This window comes from Myotis nattereri, assembly GCF_964212035.1.
Source record: "Myotis nattereri genome assembly, chromosome: 13".
NCBI classification, from domain to species: Eukaryota; Metazoa; Chordata; class Mammalia; order Chiroptera; family Vespertilionidae; genus Myotis; species Myotis nattereri.
Genome location: NC_138088.1, coordinates 8,661,922 through 8,677,662, shown reverse-complemented (window position 1 = coordinate 8,677,662; position 15,741 = coordinate 8,661,922). Strand labels below are relative to the sequence as shown.

Genomic DNA, 15,741 nt, shown 5'->3' with positions numbered 1-15,741 from the left:
GAGCCCATTCAGTGCCTGCCTCACAGCCCCTGGCCTGGGGGCTCTTCTCACCAAGGTCATAGGACTTGCTCCATGCTTGTGCCTTTCTTCAGAGAGTTTTAAAGACCTTGAAATTTTTCTTGAAGGCTCTGTGGCCACAGGGCCTGAGAGGCCAGGAACACCCAAAGGGTTTGGGAGACTTCATGAATGTCTGGGGGCCAGGGGGATGATTATAGGAAATGATTTTTAAGACTAGGAATAATACAGAGGAGAGGAAGATTCTGGTCTCTCTCAAGACAGTCATTAAAAGAAGTATTGTGGGAGAAAGTTGTATTTTTAAAGAGAGGCCAGATGATCTATAATCCTTAGCTTTGTAGAAATAAAGACCACCCAAGTGAGAACAAGCAGAGCTACTTACTCTGAACTTGCTCTAGCAGGGGACTCCACTCTGATTTTGGCAGACACTCAAGGCAGGCAGAGGAGTCCGTGGAAACAAAAGGAGGTGGGAGGCCTCAGGTGGGCTGTCATCAGAGGGGGTTGGCATGGCCAAGCGGGAGGCTGTCACTGGAAGCAGGGCATGTCATGTGACTCACCTGGGGAGCATATTTGGCTTTCTTAGGCTGGTTTTGAGTTGGAAATGGGAGCACAAAGTAGAGAAGCTAGCAGTCGTTGGCCAAGTCTTGATGATTCCGGCTGATGACTGCAAAGGTTGTGGGTTAGAGTTCTTTGGTTATATGTGGTCTAGCCATTGTCTGTTTGCATATTCTGTCTCTCCGTTCCCAAATTTGGTCTTTTTTTTTTTTTTTTGCTTGTAGGTTGAAAATTTCAAGGAAGTCCAATGGGGAGAAAACGATGACGTTTGTAATACTTTAAACAGTAAAGATAAACTTAAAAAAGAAAAATTCAAGGAAGTAAAAAATCCAGATCTTTACCACTTTAAGATTGATTATTCAGTCATCTCCATGGTCAACATCATGAAGTCTTCTTGATCTTTCTGTTATATCATCACAATGATCATCTGACAAGAAAGTGGCTGTGCAGAAGCATTTCAGACCCTGGATAGAAAGCCATAAACCAATATCATGATCACTATGACAACAACAAGAACAATTAATAATCCCTGTAATGTCCTTTGAACCAAGAACTCCAACCCAAGCCAAGAACAAGTCCTATATAGGCCATAAAGATCCACTTTAGAGAGCCAAGTAGCTTTTGCCTTAAGGCATCATATCTCCTGTTCCACCTTCCTGGTTTCGAGGATCCAAGTATTGTATTAGGACTGGCACAGACCATGACTAACCAACAAGAAATCTAGAGCAACATCCATCATTGTCATGCCAAACAGTTGGGATTGATCTGTGTTCCACCTAGGGAAGAGATGGTACCACTAATGACTTTTTCCAGAGTTAGTGATAAGTTTCTTATAATTATTCTACTAGAGGCCCAGTGCATGATGTCTGTGCACTGGAGTGGGGGGTCTCCTCAGCCCAGCCTGTGCCCGCTCACAGTCCGGGACCCTTTGGGGGATGTGTGCCTGCCGGCTTAGGCCTGGGGAGCTGGCCTAAGCCGGCAGGCGGACATCCCCTGAGACACCCTTAGTGCCATGGCAGAGGCGGGAGAGGCTCCTGTACCACTGCTGTGTTCACCAGCCATGAGCCCCGGTTCTGGCAGGGGGCAGCTCCTGCATTGAGCGTCTGTCCCCTGGTGGTCAGTGCACATCATAGGGGCCAGTCGTTCCGCTGTTCAGTCGATTTGCATTATTATACAGGATATATATATAATTCCCACCAATGGAAATCTGCTAAGCAATGAGCAAGTAATCCCCCCAGGAAGAGTACTGAATAATTAAGGGTGACTTCCTTTTGGAGCTTGTGTCTGAATCTGAATTTTCAGCCTTGATGATTTATAGAATTAGGACTTCTGTGTACAGACAAGTTTTGAAATGCTATTCCTACATGCATGAGATGTTAGTCTGAAGCAAACAGAACCAGGCATCCTAACCACTAAAGATATCTGGCAGGGACACATGGAGATCTAGGGGGGAAATCTGTTCTTGACAGAAGGCCAGAGCCAGGCCTTACATCAGCTGGTTACATGTTTGGACCCCATAGTGGTATCTTATAGGAAACAAGTATTTGGCTCATCACCCTCTGAAGGTTGTTGAATTTGAATTTAGGGTGTGCTTGGTAGACTCTAACAATTGATTCTTTTTCTGGGAAAGCAGGATACTAGCAAAGTCACAGGTTAACTTGTTTAAAGTAATTTGTTCATGATACTGCAAATGGATCTTCAATGAGACTGGAATTTCCCAGAGGTTTTCATTGTGGAGGTTTGGTGATTGGTAAGATTTGGTGGATGGCAATTGGTAAGATTTAAGGCCGTGCATACTGTTTGGGATAATCTAACAATACTATTAGGATTAGCGTTAGTATATTCTGACCTAACAATTACATAAAGAGGAGACATGCGAGGAAAAGGCCAGTTATTGGTAAATGACAACCTGGGGTCTATCGGAAATAGAAAGAATGGTTACATGCAAACATTAAAAAACAAACAGAAATTAGACAGGGATCTTGGTAGAAGTTGTCCACAAACCTAGATCATGTGTTCATTCTACAAGTCTTGAGTTAGCTGTCTGCTTCTGAAGATTGGTTGCTTTTAGAAGATCTCTGAGAATCTTCAGTTTGAAGTTGCCTATTGGAGTAGCCTTCCAATTGTGCGGAATTCCAGATTTCTTCTTTAGTTGTAAACATGAACCCAGGGACAGATGCCATAAAGTTTCGTTTCTGTGACACATGCAAATCTAAAACATATTCAAATCCCTTGGAGGGTGTAAACTAGATAAAACCCATCTGAAGATGTTGAAAGGGCCCGTGAGATTCTGGTTCCTGACCATGTCCCACTTTTATAGTTCTTCCTGGATTATGTTGTTGACGGGTGACACATGACCCAAAAATAACCTGTGGTCTCTTTAAAGCTTCTCTTCCAGTGTTGATTTAAGCTAGTAATCAATTTATACCCTATGAGTAGTTTGGGGGAGAAATTTAGCTAATATCCATTTGAACTCCTCTGATGCTACCAAGCAACTATCTTGGGAGCACCACAGATTATGTAAATGAAGAGCACAGTCAGATTCTTCCCACTCTTCCTTTTCAGAATCAGGGACTAAACATGGGTATTTTATAATGGTGTCTTTCAGTCCCTGCAGAGATTTATCCTTGGAGGGTTTGGATTTGGTCATGACCTTGGTTAAGACCTTATTTGTCAGGATAATCTGTTAGAACATTTCCTTTTAGCTTCTACATTATCTCTTCTTGCAGCCAACTCTCTAGGAAATAGAGTGCATCTGAAAGTTGCTTAACTTCCTATCCATTTTGGTCAGAGATTTAAAATCCCAAACTTATGTACTACTACAAAAGCATCTTTGGCTATCTGTATATATGTTTACTGTCTATTCTTTGTTTAGTTGACAAGCGCTAAAAAATTCAATAGGTTCTGCCATCTGGGCTGATTTTACTTCAGATAAGAGGACTAGATTCTAAAAGAGATCTTTAGTGAAAATGTATGCTGTTTCATAACTTCCAGCTTTAGTTTTGAGGTATCAACAAACAATATTAGGTAAGGATTCTCAATGGGAAACTAATAAATCTGAGTGAGGTACAGAGAGGTCCCTAATTATCTGAAGTTAGATCATCACAGGGCTCCCCTCCTTCCACTAGCAGGATTCAGGGTATTGTGGCAGTGGATAATAATAGAAGGAGAGCAATAGAATTTCATAAGAGGTTAATCAACTGGCTAATAAGTGCTGAGTTCTCAGTTGGTAGTAATGTCTGTCCTGCAGGAGAACCATGAGGCCACGTAGTAAGCCTAAAAAGAGCCCAGAAGAAGCATTAAGTAATTTTGCAGCAGATCACGGGGAGGATAAGTCTTTGCACGTGGTCAAGGGAAGGCTATAGCACTAATAAGCTATAGGTTTTTGGATGGTTCCCACGAAACTCCAAGGGCAGCTTGAGATTGCTCATACACGAATAGACAAAATGGCTCTAGTTGTTATGAATGATTAGGGAAGGGGGCTAGTGAGAAGCTGTCTTCAGGTTCCAGAAGTCCTGATCAATTGGGCTCTCAGAGGAGAGAACCAATTTCTGAGAACTTAGTCAATTCATAACAAGGTATCAGAGCACCTAAACATATAAAGCAAATACTGAAGGCTATAAAAGGAGAGATCAACAGTAATAGAATCATAGTAAGGGCCTTTAACACCCCACTGATATCAATGGCTAGATCTTCCAGTCACAAAATGAACAAGGAAATGGTGGCCCTAAGTGACAAATTGGACCAAATTAATTTAATTGATATTTTTAGAGCATTTCACCCCAAAGCTGCAGAATATACATTCTTTTCTTTCTCTTTTTTTAATAAGTGAAAAAAAATCTCAGGTTTAAAAGTAAAGTATGAGAAGTCAAAGTCAGTGAAATTTTATTTATACAAAATAATAAAAATTTTTATTTATTTTTCAGTCTTTATTGTTAAAAGTATTAATATGTCCCCTTTTTCCCCCTATTGATCCCCTCCAGCCTGCCCTCCCCCCAACCCCAGGCCTTCACCACCCTATTGTCTGTGTCCTTGGGTTATGCAGATATGAATACAAATTCTTTGGTTGATTACCTCCCACCCACAACCCTCCCCCCATCTTCACTCCAAGATTCCACACTCTATTCCATGCTTCCATGTCTCTGGATCCACTCCATTCATCAATTTATTTTGTTAATTATTAGATTCCATGTATGAGTGAGATCATGTGATACTTATCTTTCTCTGACTAACTTATTTCACTTAGCATGATACTCTTCAGGTACCTTTATGCTCTCTCAAGGGGTAAGATATTCTTCTTTTTTACTGCTGCATAGTATTCCATGGCATAAATGTACCACAGCTTTTTTATCCATTTCTCTACTGATGGGCACTTGGGCTGTTTCCAGATCTCAGCTATTGTAAATTGAGCTATGAAGATGGGGGTGCATCCATTCCTTTTGATTGCTGTTTTGGGCTTCTTCTAGTTATATTCCTAGAAGTGGGATCACTGGGTCAAAGGCGGATCCATATTTAATTTTTTGAGGAAACTCCATACTGTTTTCCATAATGGCTCCACCAGTCTGCATTCCCACCAGCAGCGTGCCAGGGTTCCCTTTTCTCCACATCCTCGCCAGCCCTGGTCATTTGTTAATGGTACCCATTCTGACAGGTGTGAGGTAATACCTCATTGTCATTTTAATTTGCATCTCTCCAATGATTAGTGACTTAGAGCATTTTTTCATATGTATTTTGGCCATCTGTATGTCCACTTGGCAGAAATGTCTATATAGGTCCTTTCCCCATTTTTAGATTGCATTGTTTGTGCTATGTCATTCTGTATTTCTGACTGTTCTTTTTTCATATTATATCTTTTTAAAAATATATATTTTATTGATTTTTTACAGAGAGGAAGGGAGAGGGATAGAGAGTCAGAAATATCAATGAAAGAGAAACATCGATCAGCTGCCTCCTGCACACCCCCTACTGGGGATGTGCCTGCAACAACTAAGGTACATGCCCTTGACCAGAATCGAACCTGGGACCCTTCAGTCCGCAGGCTGATGCTCTATCCACTGAGCCAAACCAGTCAGGGCTTTTTTAAAAAAATATATTTTATTGATTTTTTTACAGAGAGGAAGGGAGAAGGATAGAGTTAGAAACATCGATGAGAGAGAAACATCGATCAGCTGCCTCCTGCGCACCCCCTACTGGGGATGTGCCCGCATCCAAGGTACATGCCCTTGGCTGGAATCGGACCTGGGACCAGTCAGTCCGCAGGCTGACGCTCTATCCACTGAGCCAAACCAGTTAGGGCTATATCTTTTCTCATGCTGTTGAGCATCTTTGCCATCGTTATTCTGAACTCTATATCAGATAAATTCTTTATCTCCATTTCTTTTATCTGTTCTTCTGGAGAATTCTCTTGTTCTTTCATCTGAGGGTTTTTTCTGTCTCATTTTGGCTGCCTATGCGGGTTTGTGACTATGTATTAGGTAGATCTGCTACGCCTCTCAATCACTAGTGCAGGACACTGTCAAACGCTGTTTCTGACTAATTAGATCAGGCTATATGTTCTTCTCAATTGCATATGGAATATTTTCCACAATAGACTGTGTGTTAGGGCACAAAACAAGTCTCAGTACATTTGAAAAGACTGAAATCGATCAAGCATCATCTCCAGCCACATCGGTATGAAACTAGAAATCTTGCTTCTCGAGGTAGGCCTGTATTGCCATGATTTTTCCTCTTAGGACTGCTTTTATTATGTCCTATGGATTCTGGGTGACTGTGTTTTTATTCTCCTTTGTCTCAAGGTATCTTTTGATTTCTTCCTTGATCTCATTGTTACCCTATTCAGTGTTTAGTAGCATGTTATTTAGCCTCCATGTGTTTGTGTGCTTTTCAGTTCCAAATACTCTGGTGTTCATTTAAAATTGCAAAGTAAGTTTCTCCTTATGAAATTTGCAGGAGGGTGTCACAGAGCAGGAAGGCATCTTTTGCAATCAAGGGCTCCCAGGCTCATAGTTAAGGGCAGGGAAATAGAGAATATCTGTGGGTTCGTGGGAATGCCTGCCACCTGTGGCTCTTTTATGTTTACTCCAAAAAGGAGGCTGAGCAAAGATGGCAGGGTTTAGTGCAGAAAGAGTATTACTTGTATCTACCAGAAATGCGTGAGGTTGCCGTATATAGTGCGTAGAACTGTGTTCCCACAAAAGATATGTTCCAGTCCTCGCCCTCAAAACCTGTGAGTTTGACCTTATTTAGAAACATGGTCTTTGTAGATGCAATCAAGTTAAGATGAGGTCATATTGGGTTAGGATGGTATCCTCAGCAGAAGAGGGAAATCTGGACAGAGATAACACATGTGAAGATGGGGGTCGAGATGGGAGTGATGCATCTACAAGCCACGAACACCCAGGACTGCTGGCAACCACCAGAAGCTAGAAGAGGTGAGGAAGGATCCCCCCAGGGCCTTTGGAGAGAGGGTGGCCCTGCTGACTCCTTGATGTTGGACTTTAAGCCACAACATCATTTTTGTAGTCATATGCCACCCAGTTTGTGGTAGTGTGTTCCAGCAGCCCTAGGAAACTCACACACTATCTACATTTCTAGTTAATTCACCTGGAGTATTTAAGGGTATGGCAGGATATCGGGTACTTTTCTTCCTTGGAGCACCCTCATAAGTCAGAATTAAGGAATTTTTCTTTGTCTCATAAGATGAGACCATCTTTATTTCAGTGTTCTTTTTTCAAGTGTCCTTGTCAGTAGGTGGTTTGTTGGGGAGTAAGCGACCTCACTGCTGACCTACAGGGCCCCAAGTTTATTTTGTGTCCTGTCTTGTATTTGTTCTAAAACCCTTTTAAAATGCCTGCCAGGTATTGTCGTTCCACTCAAGGAACTATTTCCCATTCTAAGTTCGGTTTTTGAATGTGGTCTCCAGTTTCAGGTTTAACTTCATTAACAAAATGAGGTGAAAGGGCAACTTTTTAAACTCCCAAATATTGTTGCAATTGTGGGCCCTGAGAAAGAAGACACCTACTAAGAAGAACTCCTGGTGGCTAACTGGTCTCAAATTGTAACAAAGAGAGCCTAGAAGCCACTTATTCTACACAGAGGCCTTCCTGCAAGCTGCACTTCACAGCGGCCAGCACTGAACAGCCTGCCTGCACTGTGCTTCTGCCAGCTGAGCCAACCCTTATAGAGGAGTTCCTGGAATCCTATTTCAACCAATAGGACTGAGGCTTTCCCCATCCAATCAGAGCTGCACAGCTATCTCTCTCCCGCCCACCCCCCTCCCCCGTCAACATCTTTACAGACCAATCAGAGAAGCTCCACTCTGACCAATTAGGGAAATGTCTTTTGGACTAATCAAACTATGAGGACAGACCAATCAGGGAGCAAGGCCTGGGGACTTCTGTCTATATAAGCCAGAGCTGGCTCTGGGAGTACAGTTCTGAGAGCCAGGCAGACCAGACCCACAGGAGCAGAGCAGAGCTGTCCAGCCAGAGAGAGGCCTGATCCCAAGACTGCCTTGGCCCCAGGGCTGCCTCACAGCTGTGCTGTTTTCACAGCAGTGCTTGCTGTATAACAGCTGAGATGTTTTGCACTGAATAAAGTTTCCTTCCTCACTGCACCCCAATAAATTGGGGGTTATTGTTGGCATTGAATTGGCTGCAAGAACACAATGCAGTTCCTAGCCTATCCCAAAGTCTCCTGTAGATTCCTCTTTTCTCTGCATTGTGGTTCATCTGTTTTTATTGGAAATGTTTTACAGAGGGCTTTCAGGAGAACCTTTTTGTGTACTCTCTTTCTTGTGGAAAAGATTCTGTAAGTCCCTTCTCAGGTGAATCCAGTCAACTTTTCCATTTAGCACCTGAGGTTTTAAACAATATATGTACAAGTGGATATAGGTCAGATAACACTGGGTCACATAACATTCCACAATATTCTAGATCAGTGGTCGGCAAACTCATTAGTCAACAGAGCCAAATATCAACAGTACAACGATTGAAATTTCTTTTGAGAGCCAAATTTTTTTTTCTTTCTTTTCTTTTTTCTTTTCTTTCTTTTTTTTTTTTTTATTGCTTAAAGTATTACAAAGGGTATTACATATGTGTCTTTTTTTTTTCCCCGCCCTTGACTATCCCCTGGCCTCCCCCACCCCCCAGCGTCCCATGTCCATTGGTTATGCATATATGCTTGCATACAAGTCCTTCGGTTGATCTCTTATACCCCTCCCTCCTGCCCCCCAACTTTCCCGGCCTTCCTGCTGCATTTTGACACTCTGTTCGAGGCAGCTCTGCCTCTGTATCTATTATTGCTCAAAAGTTTATAATGTCTCTATTATCCATGAATGAGTGAGATCATGTGGTATTTTCCCCTCATTGACTGGCTTATTTCACTTAGCATAATGCTCTCCAGTTCCATCCATGCCGTTGCAAGTGGTAGGAGTTCCTTCCTTTTTACAGCAGCATAGTATTCCATCGTGTAGATGTACCACAGTTTTCTAATCCATTCATCTACAGATGGGCACTTAGGCTGTTTCCAGAGCTTAGCTATGGTGAATTGTGCTGCTATGAACATATGGGTGCATATATCCTTTCTGATTGGTGTTTCTGGTTTCCTGGGATATATTCCTAGAAGTGGGATCACAGGGTCAAATGGGAGTTCCATTTGTAGTTTTTTGAGGAAACTCCATACTGTCTTCCATAGTGGCTGCACCAGTCTGCATTCCCACCAGCAGTGCACAAGTGTTCCTTTTTCTCCACATCCTCTCCAGCACTTGTCGTTTGTTGATTTGTTGATGATAGCCATTCTGACAGGTGTGAGATGGTACCTCATTGTTGTTTTGATTTGCATCTCTCGGATGATTAGTGACTTTGAGCATGTTTTCATATGTCTCTTGATTGAGAGCCAAATTTTTTAAACTTAAACTATATAGGTCGGTACATTGTTATTAACTTAATTAGGGTACTCCTAAGCTGGCCTTTGCTAAAAACGTCTTCATTTTATAATAATAAAGCCACCAACACAAAATAATTACAATTCTTAAATTGATGACAAAACTATCTGTAGGTTTTGCAGCTGGTTGGAAAAATACAGGTAAGTTATGCTTCGAGTAGGTACTTTTGTCACCGGCGTGAGATTTGCGGACGCAACTAGCACTAACCACTGCACATGAGACTGCTGGCTGACTGGCTCACTCAACTCCTGCATGAATAGCGCGCACCTCCCCTGCGCTTCGTATACCATCGCCCGACCGACACCCCCCACTTCTTCTAACACCACTTCTTCAAAATAGACTCACCCAGGCTGAAAACCAACGTCTGTGCATGGGCCACGAAGTTTCAATCGCACTGTACGTGCGCACCTGCACGTGGTATTTTGTGGAAGAGCCACACTCAAGGGGCCAAAGAGCCGCATGTGGCTAGCGAGCCGTGGTTTGCCGACCACTGTTCTAGATAATTCTATGAATAATTGCTGGTCTTCTCTGGGTTTGAGGAAATCCTTAATTATAGCTCTTAATTCAGTTTGGATCCAAGGTTTAAATCAGCCGTGGGCAAACTACGGCCCGCAGGCCGGATCCGGCCCGTTTGAAATAAAACTAAAAAAAAAAAAAAAAAAAAAAAAAAAAGACCATACCCTTTTATGTAATGATGTTTACTTTGAATTTATATTAGTTCACACAAACACTCCATCCATGCTTTTGTTCCGGCCCTCCGGTCCAGTTTAAGAACCCATTGTGGCCCTCGAGTCAAAAAGTTTGCCCACCCCTGGTTTAAATGCTACAGTTGCCTACATACCTAGTTCCTAAGAGGACTGGACATTCAGAGGCAAATGGAATTTCCGGTCTTAGAAAGTTGTTGGGGGGTGAAATGCTCCCAGGGACTGGGGGCATTTTGCGTTGGCTGGAGCCGGGGGCAGCGGTATCCCCGCCCTAACTCACCGAGCCCCCTTTCCAGCCCCCCCCCCCCCCCCGACATCGCCCCGAAAGCGAAAGCGAGGCCAGGCGGCCACCCCGACACAAGTGGCCCAGCTGAGGAGCCGCAGGAACCCCACACAAACTGCAGCCGAGCACAAAGGCACCTGACTGGGCGGCGGTGATGGGGTTCCCCTCTGCGGATTCGGCCGAGAGGCCAGAAGCCCACGTGCTCCTTTCCCTGCCGCCCTCCTCCGCAGCCCTGCTCCCCAGACCAGCCCAGAGCCCCGCATCCTCCTCCCCGAGGTGTCGGGGCTGGGCCTCAGCCTCCGCCTCCGTCTCCCAGGATGGCGAGCAGCAGCGGCTCCAAGGCCGAGTTCATCGTCGGAGGGAAAGACAAACTGGTGCGGAAGATTGCGCCTGGCTCCTCCAGGGACATTTATCTGGCGATCAGCATCACCCATAGCGAGGAGGTGTCAGTGAAGCTAGAGTCTCAGAAGGCCAGGCACCCGCAGTTGCTGCACGAGAGCAAACTCTCTAAGATTCTTCAAGGTGGGGTTGGCATCCCCCACATACGGTGGTATGGTCAAGAAAAAGACCACAATGTGCTAGTCATGGGTCTTCTTGGACCCAGCCTGGAAGACCTCTTCAATTTCTGTGCAAGGTTCACAATGAAAACTCCTTATGTTCGCTGACCAGATGATCAGTAGAATTGAATATGTGCATACAAAGAATTTTATACACAGAGACATGAAACCAGATAACTTCCTAATGGCATTGGGCGTCACTGTTATAAGTTATTCCTTATTGATTTTGATCTGGCCAGAAAGTACAGAGACATCAGAACAAGGCGACACATACCATACAGTGAAGATAAAAATCTCACTGGCACTGCCTGATATGCTAGCATCAATGCACATCTTGGTATTGAACAGAGTCGCTGGGATGACATGGAATCGTTAGGATATGTTTTGATGTATTTTAATAGAACCAGCCTGCCATGGCAAGGATTACAGGCTGCAACAAAGAAACAAAAATATGGAAAAATTAGTGAAAAGATGATGTCCACTCCTGTGGAAGTTTTATGTAAGGGGTTTCCGGCAGAATTTGCCATGTACTTAAACTGTTGTCGTGGGCTGCGCTTTGAGGAAGCCCCGGATTACATGTATCTGAGGCAGCAATTCCGCATTCTTTTCAGAACCCTGAACCACCAATATGACTACACATTTGACTGGACAATGTTAAAGCAGAAAGCAGCACCGCAGGCGGCCTCTTCAAGTGGGCAGGGTCAGCAGGCCCAACCCCCACAGGTTTCAAAGCATGAATCAAGGAACAGAAGAAGCAGTGCAGATGATCAGAGCAGCATTTGTTTCTCCCAAAACCTAGAAATTTTAGGTCATATGTACACTAGCCAGTGGTTGTAGACAACCATTTACTTGGTGTAAAGGACTTAATTTCAGTATAGACTGGCTCTGGGCAGCATTGGTGATGCTGTGTCCCGAGTTGTAGCCGCAGTAATTGTGAATATTAACTGAGATAGTGAAACATGGTGTCCAGTTTTCTATTGCATTTTTTCAAGTGGAAAAGTTAACTAAATGGTTGACACCACAAACTGGTGGAGAGATTGTGCATATGCCAATTTTTTGTTAAAATCTTTTTCTTTGAACTATATTGCTTTGAGATCTCATTTCAGAAGAACAGCATGAACAGTCTTCAGCCACAGCTGTGATGGTTGTAAATGCTCACAATTGTGCAGTCTTAGGGTTTATCCACCCCTGGGGTTTGCAAGTTGTTCACTTAAAACATTCTTAAAATGGTTGGCTTCTTGTTTGCAAGCCAGCTGATACGGTGGCAACCAAAGATTCCAGTGTTTGAGCACATGAAAGACTGCCTGCTTACCTGTGCTAGAAATAACAGCATCTAAAGTGAAGACTTAAGAAAAACTAGTGACTACTAGATTATCCCTAGGACTCTGCATTAACTCTATAATGTTCTTGGTATTTAAAAAAAGCATATTTGTCACAGAAATTTAGTTAACATCTTAAAACTAATTATGTATGTATGTTGCTTAAATAAATGTAATCACTGTAAACATCTATATGATCTGGGATTTTGTTTTTATTTTGAAATGGGAGCTTTTTTGTTTACAAGTTCATTAAAAACTAAAAAAAAAAAAAAGTTGCTGGGGAAAAGTAAGGGGTGTAGACAAGGAAAGAGGAGGGAGAGGTGGGTAGTGGTGTGGTAGGAAAGAGATCAGAAGGATGAGGGGAAGAGGGAGACCCGGATATATAGGAAGGCAGGAGGACGGGCCGAGGGCGTTCTCCTAGGAACATGAGTTTCTTGTTGCTTAAGTATGTCAGCTTGCTCATTAGCTGGCCAAAGAATCTTTTAGTGATACAATTTTTGAATCAGAACATTATTTGGAATCCTTCAAATATCAATAAAAAATGCTGCCATTGGGTCTGGCAAATCTTATTCCCTTTCTTTTCTAATGTATCTCTCAAATGAACAACCTGTTCAAATTAAATGTTCCTTTGCGTGGTTACTGAAGGCCCCACAATTCTTGAAGTTATGCCATTTAGAGAAGTAGGCGCAAAAATTGGAATTGTAAAGAGAGTACATATAAGAAGCAGGAGTTTTCCCTGGAGGAGGCGAGGATGTAGATTTAGACAATACCATGAGAACTGGAAACAGTGACTAGGAATAGAAGAAGGCTTATTCACCTCTCGGGACACAAAATCTAGATGGAAGAACCTCATCCGGTTTCACTGGTGACTCCACAGCAAAGTTTGTCCTAGTGGATGCTGGTCTGGTGAGAATCCCAAACTCACAGGTCTGTGAGGCCAGCCAGCTTCAGCAGCAGTGTTCTGACGCCCATGCCTGTGGTCTATCCTATGATTCTCCTTCTTATAATAAACAGCACTTTTAGACAGCACACAAAACAGTAACAAAAAAGACAGCAAAATGAAATGAATGGCCTGGTTCCATCAAAGATGCCAAGCAAATGGGAATCAGTAACAAAACGTGAGTACCAAGCTGAGAATAAATAGCCAAGGAATTCAATGCAAAGAGAGTGAGGTCAGACTCAATGCCGACTTACCATGGCCTTGAGAACTTGATAAGTTAAGGGCAGCAAGGCACATGAGGCCTGTGTGTATACTACACCTGACAAGGCTTCGGTTGGAGGCAACAAGTAGTGCAGACCCTGTCCTGGTGGAGTCACCAGGAAAACTATGAAGAGGAAAGAAGATCACTTAAATGAAAATAGGTAGCAGTGGAGTCAGCCCCCATCACGTGCTTTGGCAGAGACACAAAGGCAGGCCAGGGGGGTGGGAAAGCTTTATAGTTATTTTGTTAAGCCTCAGAGTAGAGGAAATGTGTGTGTGTGTGTGTGTGTGTGTTTAGAAAAACTACATTCTTCTAATATTAATCATACCATAATAGTACTTTAGTATTTTCCCCAAGGGAACTACTAATTTATAAGCCCCAGTATATCATTCATTGTCTGCCATAAAATTTGAATTATGCATTATCTTCTCTCCGAATTCAAATTACATACATTGTATTTTGGCTTGGCAGTCAAAATAACAATAAGCTAACAATTTAAATCCATTGATGGAACCTCAATTATTTTGAAAACAATTCTAGTGGAGGATTCAAATAACAATTTAAAAGAAATGACAACCCAGATCAACCCTGCTGTTTCAGTTTCATGCCAGGCTCTGTGCTGGGAGAGCCTCTGAAGTTCCCTCTCCAAGTTTCTGTTCTCTCCAACGGAAACGGAGGACTATAACCTACTCCACTGAGATGGCAGGAGACTCTCACCAGGCTGGTCTCAGTTCTAAAAAATAACCAGAAACCAGGCAGAAAGCTTAATTCTGACCAGTGGTCAATTTAATCAGGCATGCTGTCTGCTTGAGGAGCTGGTCAAGTGGCAAAGATTCTTGCATGCGCTCATTTCAATCCATATGTATCAGACACATGCTATGTGCAAAAAAAGTACTAGGAGGTGAAGAGGCATAGCTCCTCTCTTCCGGAGCTCACAGGCCCAGGGGACCCACGACTCCGGGAATTCTGTACTCCTGGGCCGGGCTGGCGGGAAGGGCTGTTAGGAAGAATCCTCTCCCGGAATGCCGCTCCTATGGGTGCACCCACAGCCACCTGAGCCTTCTGCTCTGACTTAGCGCACTTGGTGACCACAGTGAGCTCCCGGCCTGCAGCCTGCAGCCCGCTCAGCACCGCACCGAACACTGCAAGTAGGAATTGTGTTTCATCCTCACCACCACCTTGGGAAGCACATGCTGTTGTTTTGTCCCCACAAGGCTGCTGAGGAAACGGGCTCGGAGAGCCCAGGCCCGGGAGCCTGCCGAGATAACCGGGTGAGGAAGGCGGCGCGGCGGGAGGCAGGCCCAGAGCCGTTGGCACTCCGCGCAGCCCGTCCCCCCAGGCAGGCAGGCGGCTGCTGCCCGGCGCCCCCTCGCTTGCTCAGGGCCATGGGGCTGTCCCCGGAGCCAGCAGTGGGGTGCAGGGCCTTTCCTTCTCCCTCCCTGAACTCATACAATGTAAGACCAAGAAGCCATTTCCAGGCACGTTTCCCTCATTTTACCTGTAAGGAAACTCGGGTTCAAAGACGTGGAGGGGGGAGCCTAAAGGTCCCTGGCAGCCCCGGGCTTCCTCCCCGGGGAACGGCCCAGCTCCCCAGAATATTCAGACACCTCTGGCGACCTGTCAGTCCTGGGCCCAGCGCCCACGCAGGCAGCACACACCGCCCCTGCGGGCTCCCCGGCAGGACTCCCGGCAGGACGCTCGGCAGGACGCTCGGCCCCCGGCGAAGCTCGCCCTCCCGCAAAGCCGGCCGCTGGGGCTGAGCCGGTACCCCTCTCCCCGCGGGCGGCTGCCGGGCGAGGGCAGTTTCCTGCTTCGGGCACTCTCTTCGCCTCCGCAGACCATTTCCGGTTGACACTGGCACACACATTTTTAACAGATAATCGATTAATCCATACTGTATGCCAGTTATTGAGCTTTGTAGGCGTTTCCTGGGCAACGACGGGCGTGGGCGGAGCCGCCGCGGGCGTGGGCGGGGCGGGCCGGCGGGCGCGCGCGCGCGCGGGGCGGGCTTCCTCGCGCTGCCGGAAGTGGCGGGGCGGGCGCCGCGGCGCGGCCCTCGGCGGGCAGAACACAGACCGGCTGCTGCGAGGAGGAGGAGGCGGCGGCTCCGTGCGGGGCTGGTGAGCGCGGTGAGTACCCGGTCCCCCTCGGCCTGGCCCGCC

At 45.0% G+C, this 15,741-nt stretch overlaps 1 protein-coding gene and 1 pseudogene across 2 annotated transcripts in view; both read left to right on the top strand.

Moving 5' to 3' along the window:
* The first annotated feature begins 10,818 nt into the window (after positions 1-10,818).
* On the top strand, positions 10,819-11,966 carry LOC308528793 (casein kinase I-like; annotated as a pseudogene). Its single transcript has one exon. The product of its transcript is annotated as a casein kinase I-like (transcript).
* Positions 11,967-15,617: 3,651 nt separating this feature from the next.
* Positions 15,618-15,741, top strand: part of CSGALNACT2 (chondroitin sulfate N-acetylgalactosaminyltransferase 2) — a 39,878-nt gene continuing 39,754 nt past the window's right edge. Inside the window, exon 1 of the mRNA XM_081104454.1 lies at positions 15,618-15,708. The gene's annotated coding sequence lies outside the window, so the exon portion shown is untranslated. The remainder of the gene's footprint in view (positions 15,709-15,741) is intronic.